At 47.7% G+C, this 18,617-nt stretch overlaps 1 long non-coding RNA gene across 1 annotated transcript; it reads left to right on the top strand.

Annotated features, from left to right (window-relative positions):
* The first annotated feature begins 14,150 nt into the window (after nt 1–14,150).
* On the top strand, nt 14,151–15,867 carry LOC147683211 (uncharacterized). Its single transcript, XR_015300931.1, has 2 exons — nt 14,151–14,778; nt 14,921–15,867. It is a non-coding gene; the product is annotated as an uncharacterized LOC147683211 (long non-coding RNA).
* Nucleotides 15,868–18,617: the final 2,750 nt, after the last annotated feature.

Genomic DNA, 18,617 nt, shown 5'->3' with positions numbered 1-18,617 from the left:
CTGTTTGGTTGGTCCTCGGAAACAGTTAATATTTGAATGTAACTGTTTTGAATACGTTAACGCACAGTAATATTAGCATGAGCTTGAGAACAAAAGAATTGACTTTTTGTTGACCACGGTCACACACTTGGGGAGTAGGTGATTTTCTTTATCTCAGATCACTGCAAAGCAGATAAGAACAACTGAACTCAAGTGTATAGACCCTTAGGGCGCCACACACCTTCAAACAAACTAACCCACATCAAGTTATCCAAAAATAGTCAGGTAATGTTCATCTTTTGTACCACCTGCATTAAGAAGGGTCAGTGTATAGTATCAAAGGCTTTCTCAAAGTCCATGAGGAGCAAAGCTGCTGGAGAGGGAAGGCCTGCTGCTTTTGCCAATGCCACCTGGACATGCCATAGGCATCAATTCCTTTTTGTCCTCGTGGACCAGTATTCGCATCACTTTGGACAAGGGTAAGGCCAAGACCTTGATGAGCAATTTGGACTCAACGTTAAGCAAGGAAATAGGCCAGTATGAGGCACAATGGTTCGGAGGTTTGCCTGGTTTAAGCATAGAGGTTATCGTGGCCAATTGAAGGTCTCCCAGGCATTCATAATCTCTTCCTAAAGATTTAAAAGGTGGCGGCCCAACAATGATAAATATATATTTTTTAATTCAGCCAGTATGCCGTTTGGGTCCTGGACCTTCCCCGGAGCTCCTCCATTGTGAGTGGAATGTCGAGCTCTGCTTTGCCCTCCTTCAATGGCGCCCGATGGGTTTATTTTCTCTAGGTTTGGGGGAATATCTCTGATTTAAGATTTTTAATAATATTTAGCAAAGGTAGAGGCTATCTACATTGAATCTGTCACTTTCTTATTATCCTCTGTGCATATTTGGAGGATAAACAGATGGAGGCATTCATATACACCAGCCAATATGTTAACTTTCCCGCAGTTCATAAATATGATACTGAGACAAAGTCTAAGCAGATTTGGCAGTGTCCATCAGTTTTTGTTTCATTTCTAATTTGGAGCAATGGCAGCTGCACACTCCTTCACTGAGCACTCACTGTGAAGGCGCTGCTCTTGCATTGAGATTAACTCTTCCAGTGCAATTATATGTTTAGCCCTATCTCAAGCACTTCTTCGTACCCAGGAGATGACCGTCCATCAGATGGCCGCTCTGGACGCCTCCCACTAGCTGTGGAGGAGACTGAGCATGCATTTAGGAAAAAGTATTCATTAAGAACTTGGCAGAGGTGGTCCATATGGGCCTCGTCTTATAGCCACCATGCGTTCAGGCACCAGCAACCAAAGGAGCCTCGCTGGGGGTAATGTAGCCTCAGAACTACTGCGGCGGGGTCCGACATACATTTAGTCAGTATATAGGTCTCCTGAACACTACCCAAATGGAGTGTCTGGACGAATAAGTAATCTAGGCAGTAGCCGCAATGGTGGGAGGCTGAGTAATGTATTTAGAGTTTGTCTGTTGGGTTCCATTTACACTAAGAATCCTCCGCTCCCAGAGATGCAACCCACATGGGAAGTATTGTTGATTAGAGGTGCAGGAGGGAAATCCACATTTAAAGGCTGATGCATCACACTTTAGAAATCTCCCAATACGATTGGCATCCACAGCGGTGTGTTAAAGACTGAGTACACCATTTGCGATGAGATTTTAACAATGCTAGCGGGAGCATACACAAGGCACAGTGTCCAGGAAGCCCCTTCCACTGTACCCTCAACTACCAGATAGCACCCCAAATCATCTGTACAGGTTTTGGTAACCACAAGAAGGAAGGAGCAATCTAAACATATAGCCATCCCCTCGAGCTTCTAACATATCCAGTGTTGTATGCACTATTATACTCATGACATCCAAGAAAGGCACGTCTAGCGCTCAAAAGGATGGGTCTTTTTGCATACAACATAAGGGTACCTTCTTTAACCTTATCTAGTAGCCTGTTAACGATCCAGGTCATGCTTTTTTAACCACTGTGTGATCCCATGGTGGCCTGTCCTATGGACTACACCCACTAATACAATTCTGAATACCGGAGCAACCACCCAACTTCCCCACCATATATTTCCTAAACAGAAGCATTTGTCACCCTAACTAATAATGAAAGAAATCAAAACTCAGTACACAACTACACTAGCTCTTCCTTCGCCTAGCATTATTTGCTATGGATTATCACCTAATCTATATATATACACCAACATGTAACTTTTACAGTTCTTCTTGTGTTCCAATGTGCAGGCTTCTGCAATTTTGGCTTGTATCATTAGCGTGGAGGACTGACTGACCTGTAGCATAACTTGGTGCTGGATTGGCTCCAGAGTTCTCTCGACACTGCACAGGGCACACTCCCCAGTTAGCTGGAAACCGTCAGTTTGCTGCATAACCTTGGTAAATATATCTGATTTCTCTGGTTTGGGGAGAGGCTTGTCTTTTAATATCTGGAAGTCTGATTGAACGACCATGAAGGGGGAAGAAAGGTTACCACCGAACATTGCCAATGCAGCCGCCAGACCTGCCATATCCCAGTGCCTTACAAGCAGTAGGTGCACCAATGTTCACAGAAGGGAGCATATTCAGCGCACATAGGGCCATTTGCCATATCTATTATCCCCTGACATTTAGGTCATAAATCATCACCAGGGTCACACCACAGAGGCCAGCTCCAATGCACCTGCTAAATTTGTGAAATGATAGACCCCATATAGTCTTTTGCCCCTCCCTTCAGCTCATTCAACACTGACAGTAAAGCTCCATAGTTCCTCTGGGCAGCTTGGAGGCCGGAATGCAACCATCTCTCAAAGAGACTCTTTCTAAGCTCAGACCTGTCAGCTGTGCAGGCCCCTCTTTTACCCCAGGCCACAGGGTGGGTTCTCTGCGATATCATGGAGCCAGTGATCTCCCACTCTGTTCCCTATCTCCAGGGTCTGCCTCAGATCAGCCATTGTATCACTGTCTGCCTTTTCCAACAGGTGCTTGCTCTGAGAGTAACGGAGCCTGTCTTTGGTCATTCTGGCCCCCCTTTCTACCTTGTTTTATGTTCCATATAGGTACCCCAATACAGGCTCAGGTAGTTACCTAATCTTTTACCTATATTCTCCCCTACCATTACACTATACAGCGTTTTTTTGGGACTGACCTTTTACCCAGTTACGGTACTGCTTACAGGACATAGGGTTTTCCTTGAAAACTAGCCTCATCCATTATGCATGAGGATTCTTGGAAACTCAGCAGAACTACCATCTCCTGCATAATAACTATGTACAAGGGTCATTCCTTCCATTATCCTAGGTCCAACATGACACAGCAAAGTAGAACCCTTGAGGGTACCACTTTGGGTATATAAACACCATATCTTGCTGAGGTAGACAGAGGAGAAAAGGACTTCAATGCTGACACACTGAAGCAAGACGCTGAGGTTCTTGCACGCAGACACTCCAGCTTGCATTGGTCTGACATCCCTTGCGGGGTGTCCATCTCGAGACCAAGAAGGGGTCCACAGTCTCTCACTTCGGGTAATGGGGTTGACTTTATCCTAGAGGGATTCTTGGCTTTACACCCATATACCTGCTAGGTACACTTTGGTACATCTAGTTAGGGTTGCATCGTAGGACTACACATTTATTACTGTTGTGTATTTTATATACTTGCCTGTATTCATTGTTTTAGCACGATGGCAGAAATCTACCATTCTTTTGCTCCGTTACTGCTTATAATCATTTATATCTGTTTCTGTCTAATGGTTATTTCAGCACCTCTATTTTACACTAGAATGATGCTGGTTAAATAAATGCTTATTGAAAACGTCCCCACTGTTTATTCTGTGGATCGCTCTATTATCTCCTTGTTAAGAAGAGTTTCTAGTAGCACTGTGAGCTAGCTGGTATACAGGCTAACCTACTTGGTAGGGGTGTCTAGAATCAGTTTGGACACCAATCCTACAGTGTATCTTGTCTAAACGTGCAGATCCTATATAGGTTTATAGGGACTATACACCAGTTGCTCGAGTTGGAAATGTTTGGAAACTGCCCCTCATAGTGTCTCTGCATGGGCAGTATCCTGGGGGAGAGGGACACTCAGAGACCTCACTCAACACCACTTCTGTTACCTCTATGCTGCTAACTCTACTGCCCATGTCATCCTCATTTGTCAGGAGTAGTGGACTTTGGGCCAGCCTGAGTCTGGCCCCTGATGATGCCGGGGACTGGCAGTCGCAGGGAGTGTCAGGGCCAAATTCAGATTGGCAGGGCGCTCTGCTCGCCTCCTCCCCCCCTCAGATGAGGAAGCGGTCGACGCAGTGTGCAGGTGGCTGCTTCACTCCACGCCCATGTCCCATCACGTCCATTGTCTGGAGGAAGGCCCCATTACAGGTCCCCTGATGATACTGCTTTTCTGTTGTCCGGGCCATAAGGCTCACCGATGGCAGCTGCCTTGGCAAGGGTACAGTATTTTTGCCTCTTGCTCCAGTCGACAGTCATTAAAAAGACGGCCTAGGTGACGAGAATTTCAAGGATATTAGGTGGTGGTTAGAGAGCTCTAGCAAGTGACATGTCATCTTGCCATGCTAGCCAATCCATCGTATAGGACTATTTTTAGCAAAGGTGGTGTAGAGACCTCCTTATAGCTCTAGCAGATTTTTTAGGTGGATTTTAAAACAGGGCGTTTGTTTTAAGTATGCGTTTATGCATTATTTTATCTATGCTTTTTTGGGCTGTTCCAGATAAGGAAGAAAGAATAAATACAGAATTAAAAATATTCAACAGCTATCTTTCCTTTTCTTCTGCTTGCCCGTCCCCTAGAGCAGATTGGATGACATGCATCCTACCTCTACTTACATTCAGGGAACTACTTTTATTTATTGTTCAGCACTCTCAGGGAGTGTATGTTTTTGTGCTACCCCTTCCGAGCTGCTTTCTCAATGAAATCACCCCACCCTCTCTGTGCTGTACTCCTCCTACCCTTTTCTCTCTTTTTTTATATACACCACCAACTAGCACCTTAATTTCCCCCTGCTGTTCCTCTTTCCCTCTGTTGCTTGCTCTCCCTCTGTACCTCGTCACTCCACCCCGATCCACCATTGCTCTCCCCTCCCTGTCTTTTTTTTTGAAAGGTCCAATTGCTACTGTTTTGCTACGCCATTCCTTTTTTTCAAATAACTTTGACACGCTTTTCTCTTTTTACATTTTTTTATCACTCCTAGAAAGGGCTCCTGGCCAAAGGATACAGCAAAGGAGGTGCTGGCAACCAACAACTTCTTGAATTTGAAATCAAAAACACAGCTGCCTACTTTTTCATACCTAGGTTTCAATATTGTTCACTTTAGAAGTAGTGTTTACCTCCTTTGTAATAACCTGCTAAAATTGATTAGGGATACTTCTGAGTCCATGAAAAATTGCAATAGACACCACATATCTGTTGCACGAAGAGGATTAAAAATGGATGAAACAGTTAAAAGCAAAAACTGCTCTTTTTTTTGTTGAAAATATTTTTATTTCGGAAACAGAGAAGGCACAGGTCTTCGTCGCCTCTCAGATAGACCGAGGGCTGAAGAGTAGTTACATGCAATGTTCAGAGTAAAACACAGCCATATGGGCCCACATCCCGGAGGCTGGGCGGCGTAAAGTCAGTGCATGTCGCAAGGAGTCACAGCCATTCATGAACATTATGTATACACCACTGTATCTGTTAATTCTTGTATTTGTTTACTCCCCCTCATGTCTTCCATGGAGTCTCACTCCTTTCCCACAGGGTAAATACCCTTCGCATTATAACATAGCCTTAACTTAGAACAAAACTCAACAAACCCCCCATCCGTGGCATCAGCAATATAATAAATTTGGTTCGGAAAAGTCAGGCTATCTCTGTGCGGCCCGAAAGGTGCAGGCAAACCATCCAGATGTAGACCTACGGGAATCAAAGCAAATCACATATATACACAACAGGGAACATTAGCGCGCGTCTAGCAGGGCATCACATGGGACCACAGCTCTCCCACCCGTCTCCCACCCCAGTATCCTCGGAATCAGACCCCCTAGGGGTGAACAATTCGGCACTGGTAGCGTCCGAGTCATCCTCCGTCAACCCCTCCACACACATCATTCTCCAGGCAAGCAGATCATCTTGAAGTTTTCCATCACGGCGTGTGCGCTGCATATGTGTCTCCTCAGCCAGGGACCACTCTCTAACATCCCTAAGCCAGAGGGATATCTCAGGAGCCCTCTGCCCCATCCAGGTTATAGCCACCCGCCGTCTTGCCAACACCAGTAATAATTGTAGAAACTTGTAGGACAGGTTCCTCTTTTTGGGCTTGGGTACCAGTGCCAAGAGACAATGGAGCGGATCCAGAGCAATCCGGAGTTTTGTAGCACGGCCAATATGGTCCACCACCTCCCTCCAAAAGCTACCAACCAGCGGGCACTCCCAGGCCAGATGAAAGAACCTGGCTCTCTCGGCTCCACACCTGGGGCAATTGTGTCGTCTATCCGCAGAGATGCGATTCAGTGAGACCGGGGACATATAGGTACGGTGGACAAAGTTAAAGTGGATTAACTCGAATCGTGCATTACACAAGACTTTCCGGGTCAGGAGGCCAATTCGCTTACGCTGTCCCGGCTCCAGGGCCGATCCTAAGTCTGCCTCCCAGGCCGCCCAGGACGGGGCGGTCGGTGGGGTCGAGTCCTGTCGCATAGCTGAGTATAAGAGGGAGACCAGTCTCCTCCCTCTATCACATGATAAGATGATGTCGAGGGTGTGGGTCAGCGGGGGAACCTCCGGGAACTGAGGCCACCTTGTTCTAGCTACTTCCTGGAGCCCTCTATAATGCAGATATTGCCCCCTGCCCAATTCGAAGGACTCCGTGGCCCGTTCAAAGGACAAAGGTGTCATCCAGATAGAGGTCCGCTAGAGTCTCACAGCCTCCGTTTCGCCGCTCCCGATAAGACACATTCTCTTCCATTCGGAGCACCGGAGCCAAAATCCACACCGGCAGCTCCCTATGGAAAGGGGCCCGCCTCAATACCCTTTTGACAAACCGCTGCCAGACTCCAGCTGTGTGTCGCACCACATATGGCAAGGTTTCATCTGCTCCTCTTCCCTGCATCAGAGCCTCTCTCAGAGCCTTCTCGTTAGCTCTGCCCGTCAGCACTTGAAGTTCCCAATTGTCCTCGTCAGCGAACCACCGTGCAGCTGGCAGAAGCTGCGCTGCATAGTAATAGAGGTCAAACCTCGGGGCCTCCAGACCCCCCTGCTCCCAACTCTGGACCACCGTGCGCAGAGCTACTCTGCTACGCCCGCCCGCCCAAAGCAGAGAAGTGAGAAGCGAGTCGAGTGTTCGAAATATCCGAGGGGGAAGCGGACTCAAGGTATTTTGCAAGATATACAGCATCCTGGGAGGCATCACCATCTTGGCGATCGCCAAATGTCCCATAAGGGAGAGAGGGAGTGTGTTCCAGAAGGACATAGACTGGTGAAGGGTCTTAAGCACTCGGTCGGCGTTGGGGGCTAGAAGGTGCTCATCGGTCAAGGCCACTTGAATGCCAAGATAGCGGAATGCTTCGCGCTCCCACCTCAACCCTAGACACGGGGGGACAACATTCGGGTCGGCAGCACAGCCCGCCAGCGAGAAAATCAACGATTTTCCAGGATTGATGCGCAGTCCAGAGGCTGCGCCAAAGCGGTCCAAAATCTGCATCAAAGCGGGCAGCGAATCGCTGGGAGCCGTCAAGTAGAATAGAGCGTCGTCAGCGTAGAGGGAGATCACGTTTGTGGTCTCGCCCACCTTAATGCCCCACTTCTTCAACTCAGCGCGCGCGGAGACCGCCAAGGGCTCTATTGCCAGGGCAAAAAGGAGCAGGGAGAGAGGGCACCCCTGGCGGGTGCCCCTCCCGAGGGGCCACTCCTCAGAACGCGCCGACCCAAGTCGGACTCTAGCCCGGGGCGCCCCATAGAGCACTCAGATCCAATTGCAGAACACCGGCCCGAACCCCGTCCTCTGCAGCACTTCTAATAAATACCCCCAGTTAACCGTGTCAAAGGCTTTAGCTAGATCACTGTGTGAGTCCTCCCTCCCACGCACCTCATGGAGGATATGGTTCAGACGCCTCAGGTTCATTGCCGTGTTACGGCCAGGGATGAACCCACACTGGTCTGGGTGGATCAGGTGGGCCATATGGGGGGCTAAGCGAGTAGCCAATAGTTTAGTGAGGATCTTTGCATCTGTGTTGATCAGGGCGATGGGCCGGAATGCTGCGGGATCACAACCATCCCCACCCGGTTTCAGGATCATGCAGACCTCTCCCTGGTTCATAGTAGGCGGGAGAATGCCAGCCTCCAGGGCTTCGTTATAGACCTGCAACAAGAGGGGGGCTAGGACTCCACTGAACGAATGGTAAAATTCAGGCGGGAAACCGTCCCCACCTGGGGTCTTAGCCCGTGGCAGGGCGGCCAATGCCGCGCTGATCTCTTGAAGAGTTAAGCCAGCATCCAGTTCCTCCGCCATTTCCCCCGAAAGGGCCCGGCGATCCAAGTCCTGGAGATAGGGCCGATAGTAAGCCTCCGTGATCGAGGGGTCAGCAGCATACACGGTCTCCAGATGGGAACGGAGGACCTAGAGAATAGCAGACTCCGAGTGCACCACATTCCCGGACGGGGCCCGTAGGGCAACTATCCTCTCAGGTGCGAATTCCCTTTGAAGAATCCAGGCCAGCAGGCGGACAGATTTGTCACCCTCTCGGTGGAGGCGCTGTCTGTATTGACCTAAGGTGTATTTATCAAGGCGAGTGAGAATGTCATGCACAGACACCTGGACCCGCTTCTCCGCCATCTGATCCGAAGTGTCAGGATCTGGCCGAGACTGACAGCGTCGAAGCACGCTCTCAGCATCCTGCAAGTCAGAGAGTAGCTGTTTCCGCACCCCATACGTGAGGCCCATACAGGCTCCGCGTATCACCGCCTTCAGGGCTTCCCACCTGGTGGAGTAGGGCATGTCACCACTCTCCCAATTCAAATCTATGTAGTCCGACAGGGGAGTCGCCACATGTTCCCTTCCTACCTGGTCTTGGAGGATGTCAATCGGCATTCGCCAGGTACGAGGACAGGCAGCCTGGTCAGCCCACAAAACCATGCATGTTACCGGGGCATGATCCGACAGAAAGCGGGCCTGGTGTGTGACCGTCAAAGTGAGAGATGGGGGAAGATTGGCCACAAGGACGCGGTCCAATCTGCTATGTGTTCCGTGCGTCGGGGTATGGCAAGTAAACAGTTTCTGTGTAGGGTGACTCACGCGCCACACATCCACCGCTCCCAAGTTATGCATGACTTCCTAAAGGCGCGCCGTCATACGCGGCTTCGTGCCAGACCGAGGGGGGTGTCTATCCATTTCGGGGTCCAAACGCAATTGAAATCCCCAAGCCAGAGGAAGGGGGCATCTACGTCAGAAGCAAAAAGATCCTGAAGGTGGGAGAAAAAGGTCGGATCATCGATATTCAGTGCATAGGAGTTCAAGAGTAAGATTTCCCTGTCATCCAGCTTGATCCGCAAAAGCAGATACCTGCCTTCAACGTCTGCCTCAACATATTGGACAGTTCAGAGAGTCCCAGGCGCCACCCAAATAAGGACGCCCACTGGCATACGTGGAGAAGGAGGAATGGAGCATCTGGCCTCTCCACTTCTTGGATAGCCGCTGAGCGCCCTCCTCATCTAAATGGGTCTCCTGAAGGCACGCCACGGGGACCCCATGCCGTTTAAGGAAGAAGAGGACCCTGTGTCTCTTGGTGCAAGTACCCAAACCGCTCACGTTCCAAGTTAAGAATTTAAAACCCATGGTCGAAGACTGTGCCCAAACGGGCCATTTAATGCATATATTGCGACCTGCCACCCCCGGGCCCAGACACCAGACGGACCGGGAGGAACAGTGCACCCAGTCAGCCACACAGAAACCTGAATCACAATATACGTGATGCCAGTAACTCTTTCCGCACCCTCCCCAGTCCACCCTCGAAAACCCCCCAAACTCAGAAACCCCTCAACAACACTCCCTCCCCACCTGCGAGCATAAGGACAGCAACAACCAAACAGGCTACCCCGCCAGTGCCAGGACGTACACAGCCACCCCATTCACCCGCTCAACACACACTCACACACAACCCAACCAATTCCACCCCCCCCCCCCCCACAGCTCCCCAAGGGACCCAGCTTCGCAAGACAATCTCTAGGCATGTCTGGTGTTATCAGCCTCAGGTCGGTTCTGTCCTCCGTCCAGGAAATGTTAATCCCACCCCTCATACCTCTGTCCAGGGGAATGCAAGTCCTCCGTTCGACCCAGCCAACCAAGGACTCTCAGTACAAGTTAGAAGCATCAGTGAGCCAGCAATGTACGATAAGAAGGCCCACCAAGGACATTAAAACATTAACAAAACAGTACCTCAAGCTGGAGCCTCCTCCAGCCGTGGCTCGGAAAGGCCAGTTTCAGGGATCACCGGGGCCATAGAGTCCGTACCGGGTATAGTGTCTTGCAGGGTATCCGGAACCAAGATCTCTCCAGGGGCGGATGCTTCAGGAGATTCCGGAGCAGCTCCCGCCGACGACAATCCCATGCGGAGAGCACTATCAGCTCCCACCGTAACCCGGGTCTCCAGAGAACCCCGCGATCCAGATCGGCGTCTCCCTCTGACCCGACGCCGTCTCTGGAGACGGGTCCCCCACGACTCACGGGGACCACCACGTTCACCGAGGGCAGATCGTCCCCCCTTATCTCCAGCCAGTCCCACACCTCCGCCGGGGATTCAAAGAAGTACGCCCGGCCCTGCGAGATTACCTTGAGTTTGGCCGGGTACAAGAGCATGTATTGATGTATTGAATCTTCATCTCCCAGAGTTTTTGTTTAACTCCCAGGTAGGACTTCCACTGCTCCTGCACTTGTGTGTAATCAGGGTATATGGACACTCGGCTGTTTTCGATTGTGAGGGACTCCGATTCCCTTGCCGCCCTCAAAATACAGTCACGGTCTTTGTAGTTTAGGATCTTTGCAATTAGAGCCCTGGGAGGTACACCCGGGCACGGAGGGGGCACCAGAGCCCTATGCGCCCGTTCAGTGACAAAAACACTGGACAGGCCTTGCGGACACAGATGGGTGCGGATCCAGGTCTCTAGGAAGCGCTCCGCATTGCCCGCCTCCAGTCGCTCAGGCACTCCCAGGACCCTGATGTTGCTGCGACGGGCCCTTCCTTCCGCGTCCTCTGCCCTTCTCTCCAGAGCTCGTGTAGAGGCTGTAAGGTGTGCGACCGACTTCTGCAAGGAGGCCACCTCACCCTGCAGCTGGGTGATATTACCTTCAGTGTCTGTGACCTTGTCCGCGACCTTTCGGAGATCTGTTCGCAGCAGATTAACATCTAGCAAGACAGTCTCTATCTGTCTCTCGAGAGCGGAATGGGATCCCTGTATGGCCTTTAATATCTCCGCCCGGGTCGGCTCTGCGGGACCATCTCCACCGTCCTCCGGACCAGTCTGGCGCGTAATCCTCTGCGATGGCAGGCGCGGCGTAGTAGACTGCATAATGGTGTTAGGCTGGGAAGACCTCGAGGACCTATCCTTGCGTGTCACCATCTGGAGGAGAAAGTCGCACACCTTTTGCGATGCGCCACAGAGGCTTCCCCCCAGCCACCCCCGGCTAGGCACTCAGTGTAGGGACGTCCTGAAGTTTGAAATGCCAGGTGATTTAAGCTCTCCACCAGGTAGCCCCGAGCAGGTGCAACTCAGGAGGTTATCACACAGAGCCGATTTGCAGTCGGGCCAAGCAGGGGCAGAGAGGCAGCCCACCCCACGTACCACAGTACAGCTCTCCGGAGAGCTCCTCTTGATGGAGCGTCCAGTGGCGTACAAACCACCCGCCGGAACAGGGGGCGGGATCTGAAAGAATCCGGTTGAGGCCAATGGTAGCCCCCGCGCTGAGGCGAACGCCCGGAGCGACGTCCGTCACCTCCCAAAGCAGCAGCGCGATCTCCAAGGCACCAAGGGCATCCCCTCGCAGTGTGCGCCCGGTGGCAGCTTATCTCCGGTCAGCAGGCCTGCAGCCAGTGTGGTCCCGGGGCGCAGAGAGACAAGCGCCTTGGGTGAAGGACAAGATGGCGGCCAGTGGGGGAGGGGCAGCGATCCGGCCGCGTCCACTCCCCGATGCCCAACAGCTCGATTCGCCTCAGTTCGTGCCACAGCCCCCCGGGCCCCCAGAGAGCAGACAGAAGCCCACTGCAGGGGCGCTCACCCGTTGCGAGGCTCCGCTCCACTTCAGCGTCAGGAGGAGAAGGGGTGAGCGCCGCGACTCCTTTCTACCGGGTGCAAGGGATGCCAGTTCACCGAGGCCGTCCGGAGTCACCCAGCCGCTCACCAGTGCCCGTCAGATGCCGCTTCAATCAAGGAAGGCTCAGCCAATCCTGGGCCCTACTCTGGGCCGGGTAGAAGCTGCGTACGAGCGGGCCGCCTCCTCCGAAGCGCTCCGGTGAAGGCCCAGACCACGGCCTCGCGTAGGTTGCTCTGGAGCCCTCAGCGCTCCTCAGTATCACCGGGTCAGTTTACGGGGGCTTCACGAGTCGCCACAGCAGCGCGGGGGCCCCCCCAGCACAAGGGAAGCTTCGGGTGTTTAAAGCTGGATAAAAAGAGCCCAAGCAGGATCTAATTAAAGGATAAGTGGGTCCACGGGACGAGAGCTGGCGGAGCTCACGTCCTGTCGGCCATGCTGCTTGGCCACGCCCCGCAAAAACTGCTCTTTGATAGGTCTGGGTGCAGATCCAGATCTTCATCAAAGAGAGCCAACTATGTAAATCAGGATATTATCAGATATATGAGCAACCCACACACTGCTTCATAACAGTTCACATTTTAATGATCACATTATGGAGACAATGATAAATTCTATTACACAGAAAACAAGCATTGCAGTTTGCACAGCACAGTGTTCGTACATGTATACAAGTTGCAAGTAATAATCATTGGCATCCATTTAGGATGGCAACTGCTACTGTTAGTGCCTTTTGGCCACTATGTATTTAACGGTAGTTTTATGACCAACACAGCTTTATCCTACCTCATAAAAATATTACTATTCATGTTCCAAGGGACTTCTTCATTTCTCCTTTCTAAACACCCACCTCTTCTCCAGTGCAACTCGGGATGAGGGAATATTTGATGCCAGAATGCAAAGAATAAACAAGCCTGGTGACTAGGATTACAGTGAAGGGATGTTTACATGCATATGGTTTCTGCAGTCATCCCAACAAAAGTTACAAAAATGCCAAACTCCATTGTTAATCCAATACACTTCTTGACACACAGGGGAGGAGTGGAAACTCACTGTCTTTCTTATGGGCATTGTAACTTATGCAAATGCACTCATTTGTTTCATATTCAACTAAGCCTTCTGTCCTTCAGTAGAGGATCCACATTCTGTTTCACATTATTCATCTTGGGACAAGATACTTTCACTCTTTTGATGAATCCTTGAGTTCACTCACCTTTTGAGCCCTAGAAGCAGGAACATAAATAAATGAGAGTGTGTGAATCTGGACCGGTGTCATGAATCCAGATTGCGACTGCTACTCAGTCAATTGCACCGACGTCTAAACTTACCAGTCATTCAAGTGGGAAACCCAGAACACATCATAGCAAGTTAATAGGACTCAGCCCACCTTAGCCCCAGGATATAGGACACAGTGGAAAAATACTTGATGGAATGGGCAGAGAAGGATGAACAGCATATTAGGTCCTCACAGCAAGACAGCAGAGACAGAAGATCTTGCTTAGTAGGCCGAAATGTTGACTATACTGAATGACCTTCTCGAATATTGAACCATCTTGAATGTGAAAGATTTGGAGGGAGCTATAAAGGAACCTTGTTGATGATTCTTGCATAATGACCTTGGTGGGAACTAGACTGTACTGAAGATGTTTAAGGCAAATGGGTTGGTATGGTCAATGTAAAGACGCTCTAGCACAGGTGTACAGTTAATACAATTGACACTATGTTTCTGGATGTTATTGATGAAAATGAATAAAAAAAAGAACTATAAAAACAGAAGTCTGAAGTGCCACTTTGGTTGTATGCATATCACACCAAAAGGTTATTTTACCTAGGCGGGATGAGGGTAAAGTTTGGACTATTTTGTTTTCTTTTTTTTCCGCTCTTTTTCAAAAATGTTTGAACACCACCAGGTGTCATATGCCTGATGTTTGATATGCCCTGAAAACTCTGTGAATAGGACCCTAATGTTCTCGTATATGAGATTGTAAATAACGTATATGCTTGGAAAACCGATAAATGAAAAATGACCGTATGTATACTCATTGACAATATACATTGCCAAACGGTTCTCAATAAAGTGTTAAAAAAATAAATTAAAAAAAAGGTTATTGTACCTGTTTATTGTTAAAGAACATACACCTATACACTAAATCCGCAAAATAAAATCTGTAAAATGGTCCTATGTAAGGGTTCTACTATGTCTGGATCAATGGCAAAGCATTTGCAGGAATGATCTGAAGTTAAAACCAAGTAATGTGTTGAGAAACTCCAAAAACCTAAAAGATGTCTTAAATGCACAAATGAGATGCAGCACATGAGGCATGCCGTTCAAAGTTCTGGATGATTATTGCTTTAGAAGAAAAGATAACTTGGCATAAGAGTTTATAGACGATACAAAGAAATCATAACATCCCATTGGGATTGTCCACTTGTATCCACAATTGGTCCACAGCATCCACGGTGATGTTGTCATAAGCAGCTTTGCTGTTTAACCCCTTCCGCGCTGATGATGAGCTGGGCTCGTCATGGCGTAGCCTCCTCGCACGCTGATGACGAGCCCAGCTCGTCACGTAACATGGGTTTTCGAAAATCTCAGCGTGCGAGCGGAATTCCGCTAGCGCGCATGAGGTTAATAGAACACAAAGTAAGGCACATCCACACATTCAACTTAGAATGTATTGTTTCCCAATTTTGAGGACTAGATAGCTTTGAATTATGCCAGCTTAAAACTTTTCTTGTAGCAGATTGATTCTGAAGTAAATCCAAAGCAAAACAAATAACGAGGTCTACAAAAACAGGAGTTGGTTCTTTAATGTAAGCAAAAACATGGTCATCAACATATCTATGTACAAAAATATGCAGAAACCCTGTATCTTATTATATTAATTTAACATTATTCAAACAATTCTGTACAGTTTTTCATACCCTTCAGTTCTTTTCAAATGAATTAGCTTGTTCACATTAAAATAGAGCATATATTATAATGCAGTTACTCCTGCTGGCTTCCTAAAGATGAAGAGTACAAATAAAAGTGCTTCTGGTTCAAGTGGTAACATATACAATACAGTTAAAGATTAGGCAGTCATCCAGCTCCAGAAACCTTAATCTAAATTCTGATCTTGCTGTTACCAAGTAAACGCCTAATTTATTTCAAATAAGCGTAAATTAGTTTCAGCTACATTATCTTCTTTGATCTCCTAATCCAAGAACGGTTCGCTTTGAATGGAGAACGGTTATGCTATACCACTTTAGGTGATTAAATGGTTCGACGAGCAAAAACATTTTCTCAAGTAAAATAACTTGGAGTAAAATCTGTTTACTTAGTTTTAGCAAGAGGAACACAATTGTGCACCATATGTTCTCACATTGATTCTGACTCTGGCTTGTGTTTATTCTTTTGAGATCAGAACTCACTTACCAATTCTTGTGCAACAGTTTTTGCACTGCATCAAAGAGAACGGGCTATTTTTCCTAGACCACTAAATCTAGAGTCTTTAGTGACACAAGTTATCTTTTATAGTATCAAACAGTACAAAATATTTAAAGTAAATAGTGGAGTAAAAAAAGAAAATCTCTTAAACAAAAACTCTTTTGAGAAACTGTAACAAAATTAAAATAAATCTTGGTTCAGTTTGTTTTTCACTTTATCTTCTCAACTCTATTAGCAGTTAGCCCCAGGATGTCCATTTGAACATTGAACACTTGAGCGTCAACAACAATTAAGGTGATTGAGACACCCATTCTTCTGGTCATATTGATGCAGTGGGATCCATTTGGGCAACATATGTTGTCCACTGTACAAATGTGCACATATGTTCTCAGATGGAAAACATATAGAGCTTCCATGTAATCAAATGAAGATTTGCCACATTCTAAAGCCAAAGCTTAATTTGAAGAACCTTTAACTGTTGGACTGCTTTCAGTTTTGCCTATTCTGCACAAATTCGTAACACATCCATGATTACTAAGTCGGGTTTTTAATTTAGTCTGCTTCTATGGTGGATAAATGGCTCTAAATAATTGCAGTGAATCAGCCCATTCAATTTCGTAATATTCCTGTGTGAAGGTACCAATATTACTACTTTATTCAACTCTTAACCTCAATCCAATTTACAGTTTAAAATTGATTATGCATTTTGTATTCTGAATGAAGTTTAACCACACTGTTTTTATGGAGCCTTTTGTCATGAGACACACCAGCAAAAAGTGGCTTTTTCGTCGCTATAATATTGTCTCTAGTGAGACGAAGTCTTCGGAGAATTAAATATTCTTACCTTCTGAGAAGACCATGCATCTAGATGATCACAGTCTTGCCATTCATATGCTTCCCAACATGCTCAGTCACTGCTTTGAATTTCTCTTCATAGTGTAGCATTAGTACACTTACAAATGGTAAGGAGACCAAAGACCAGTAAGGCACAGAATCAAAGTTACATTGCTGCTCCTGCCTCTCCACCATCCTTTCCCACGTTGAGTAGATGTCATACTTGACATCTCTGTTCACTCCAGCCTGGGGCAAGGGCAAGCAATTGATGTCCACATTAAAGGCTAAACTGGCATAGTTTTTGCACCCTGCTTTGGATCTCAATTCCACAATGATAATACCTGATTTTTCCACTATCTTATCTTTTTTAAGTGCTCAAATCATAGTATATCTATCAATGATCATGGCAGGGAATTATCAAACTTTAACCCATGATAATGTTTTTTATTACCAGAATTGGCCTTATAGAGACCTTATTACATAATGCAAACTGAAAACTATCTTATAACCCTTACTTACGTAGCCTCTTCAGTTTTCTGGCATCACTATAGGTTCAATATTTCCAACAAACAGAATCTCTCCTTAATATTACACATATTTACGTTGTACCGCAGATATGCAGGATATACTGGTAAGAGTTGCTGATCTATGTCCTCCATTGGACTGCTCCGCAGCTTCTTAGTGCACAGCCTGGGTGGTCACAGGTTTCCACTATCTAGGGATCTGTATCACCGGAGACCCAGACGCCTTTTATGAGTATAATCTTGCGCCCCCACTTGCGAGTCTGCGGAGTGATGTCCAGCACTGGAAACCAGACGCCCCTATTGTTGTTAGGCAAAGTATTAAAATGATGGTGCAGCCCAGTTTTCTTTATGTGCTCCAAAATACACCATACTCAGACCTGCCATCCTATTTTCAGGCTGTAGACACTCCTCTGGGATGGGGGGGGCCCTAGAATATCCCTTCCGAAATTGACATGGGGCTGGTATGATGGCAGGATAGCGCTTCTAGCCCTCCAGCAATACTACTAGGTGGCCCAACTCATCACTGTTAATCAGTGGGTTTATCTTCCGGAGGGTGAGCCAGCTTACAGAATGCATAGGCGGTATATGCTGTCCCCCTATGGCGGCAGTGCTCCACCACATTCCCAACTTCAACTTCCGTCACGCTTCACGAAGTGCACATTGTGCTGATGACACTGGGTAAGATCACCCGTGCTACCCGACTGTGGGATACGGCGATGTTGGGCACCCTGGCGAAACAACATGGTTTTGACAAATGGGATTTAATAGGCCTGTTAAGAGTGGGATACCTGTGGGCACACAGGTAGATAATATCCTTTGCAGAACTATAAAGGGAGTATCAATTAGCACACTTGGAGGCTTATCACTACCTGCAGATCAGCCACGCCCTACACAAGGCAATACTAAAGGGAGAAGATCACCCTAAATCCTACCTAATAGAAGATTGGCTGTTGGATGATTACATGGGGAGAAAAGCCAAATCATTGGGTGGTCGATGTGCCTGGGGAGGTGGGGAAACTATGAGTGTTTGAAGACCTGGGATCATTGGTCATCACTGTACTGTGTCTCAATGATATGTGATACGATCCATACTGTCATTGCAATGTTGTTGTTTTTTACTTGAAATAAAAAGATCTTTTAAAAGAAAATATATTCCAACAAATAACAATACTGATTAAACTGCATGCCATTTTTAAATCAAGGCTAAAGTCACAAGATGTTGTCCCTCACTACATGTATCCCAGTCATATGTGAGTTGGATAGAAAGTATATTTGCATCCAAATCCTGTTATTTCAAGATATTCTGCACTACTGTACTCCTGCAAGGATTCCCTGCACTAATTCATCCAGTTATTACCTGGGTGACTTTGTACAGCAAAAAGAGGTTAAAAAGATGGAGAATAGGGGGTAAATAGGTGAAAGTCCTGTCCCTCGTGCTGGCCTCTGAAACTCGGCTATACCAACAATTTGATTTAAACCCTAAGCTGCAGTATCGAATTTACCATTGGTTTAAAATGCCTTCCTAGAAGTCCGCAGT

The sequence above is a fragment of the Lissotriton vulgaris genome, chromosome 11 (assembly GCF_964263255.1).
Source record: "Lissotriton vulgaris chromosome 11, aLisVul1.2, whole genome shotgun sequence".
In the NCBI taxonomy this organism is placed as follows: domain Eukaryota; kingdom Metazoa; phylum Chordata; class Amphibia; order Caudata; family Salamandridae; genus Lissotriton; species Lissotriton vulgaris.
This window is presented reverse-complemented; position numbering and strand designations above follow the sequence as displayed.